This window comes from Anopheles gambiae, chromosome 2 (assembly GCF_943734735.2).
Source record: "Anopheles gambiae chromosome 2, idAnoGambNW_F1_1, whole genome shotgun sequence".
NCBI lineage: Eukaryota > Metazoa > Arthropoda > Insecta > Diptera > Culicidae > Anopheles > Anopheles gambiae.
In genome coordinates this window covers 11,050,687-11,052,714 of record NC_064601.1, presented here as the reverse complement: position 1 = coordinate 11,052,714, position 2,028 = coordinate 11,050,687, and the positions used below count along the sequence as shown (strand labels likewise).

Below are 2,028 nucleotides of genomic sequence, written 5' to 3'. Positions count from 1 at the left end.
TTGCTTCTCCGCTCTCCGTTACCCCCATGCCCTCCATGCCCTTCCCACGTTAGCCTTACCGAACTGTGTGCAATTTGATGCGTTTCGATCGTGTGCATACGTATGCAGCTGGTTCGTTGCAAAACGGTTGATTGTGATAGCCGATCGATGCTCTGCGGTGGTAATGAGAAGTTTTTTTTGTTGCTCATTTTTCGTCACCTAGGCATGAAAACGATTATAGAAAATGGTTATGTTTGCATCGATAATCGATGGTTTTTTGTTCTTTTTGAGCAATATTGTTGCAAAAGCAATGGGCTGTCGCTTTAGCTGAACGATGCTAGTTGGTTCGTTTAATAGTGTACAAAAATATTCACAATGAAAAAAAGGAGAGAGAGAGATTTCATGATACAACTTTTATCATAATCTCTTTCAACTCTTTCTAAAGTTAATTATTCGCAGTCGGTAGGATTCGAACCTACGCTCCCAGAGGGAATCTGATTTCTAGTCAGACGCCTTAACCGCTCGGCCACGACTGCTTGTTGTGAACGAAGGTGAACCAATACGAGTGAGCTAAACGGTTTGAAACAATCGTGCTCTCTTTCGTCTCTACTTTCCAATGTTCACCAGGCAAATAAATCCGCTGGTTTTCGTATAGTTGGATACCGTATTGCTTCGAATTAAGACGTTTTACATACGACATTTTTAACATGTAACATTTTCTTACTAATTCAATTATAATCGGTCAAACCCATGCATAACTCACGTTATTAAAGCAAATCTTCTACATTTGAGAAAAATATAACTCTAAACATTGCAAAAAATCATGAAAATACAACAATATTTTGATTCATTTTCCGGACTTATGTTTCAAATTACAGACATTTTGATTCTAATTCCGGACAGCTTCAAAATTTAGTCTATTCTATTCAAATTCACACTCACGCTGCACTTTTTTAAAGTTTTTAACTTATTTTATGTTCTAAACATCCAATTCTGAGTGTAGGAGTCTCCTAGACCGTCAGAAACAACGGGGTTTGGGTGCTGCTTTTCTCTTGTGCTCGTAGAAGTATAGAATCGAATAATTTCTATGCGAAATAGATATATTATTTACTAACAAATATTTATTTACTGTGTCATCAGGGACTATCAGACACATTTTTAATTGATTCTAGTACATCATGGCAATCATCTAAAAATTTAAAAGTTGCATGGTCAGGGTCAAAATATAAAGAAATTAAATAAAACTATCAGGAATGTCTGGAATAAGAAGCTGTCTGTAATCCATATGAATTTGGTTGAAATCTGTAAATATGATTGAACGATGTTTTCCCTTTCAAAACTCTATTTTCAAATCCGCACGATGAGTGCAAATGTTTATTTTACTGTTTCGTTGATACTAACAGGGAACAAGCTTACTCGTGTTAGATTACAAACGTTTTAATCACACAATCTTACCACCAACGCTGTTTCGGCATACGTTCCACTATCATGTTGTATGAAATCAAAGCTCATAAATTAAACGCATTCTGCGATAAAAAAAAAAGGTTTTCGCCTTCGCCACTGCTTATCGTCCGTTTGCTGCACACCCGGGATAGTACATACGCAAAAAAGGCCAATCAAACAGTAACCAATCACAGCTCCAGTACAACATCCCCTGCACCGCTGCAGGGAAACAGTACGGTGTGATTGTGTTTTGCTGTGTGCTACACACATACACACACACAAACGCTGGCGCATCGATGGAGCAGAAAAGCGCGTTGCTGCCATACGGAAACGGTTTTGTGAAGATGGTTCAAGCTCTCCGTTGTTCAGCGCAAAGGGGGAGATGGTCCCTTCTCCCTCGGTGGGAGTGGAATTTTCCACCCCGATGCACCGTGGTGGAAAATGGTTAGAAATCGAAAGCGAAAATGGATGGATGCTGAGATGGGTAAATGGTTGGACGGCGCATAGGCACACATCTATCGCGTTACTAATTCTCCTCCACCTACCCTAAAAACAGGGAGAAGACCCGCACAGGGGAAAAGTGGAAGGAAGGTGGGAAATGCAGTG

The 2,028-nt window shown here is 39.7% G+C and overlaps 1 non-coding gene across 1 annotated transcript; it reads right to left on the bottom strand.

Moving 5' to 3' along the window:
• Positions 1-433: 433 nt before the first annotated feature.
• Positions 434-515, bottom strand: Trnas-aga (transfer RNA serine (anticodon AGA)). The gene has a single exon. It is a non-coding gene; the product is annotated as a tRNA-Ser (tRNA).
• Between the last annotated feature and the right edge of the window lie 1,513 nt (positions 516-2,028).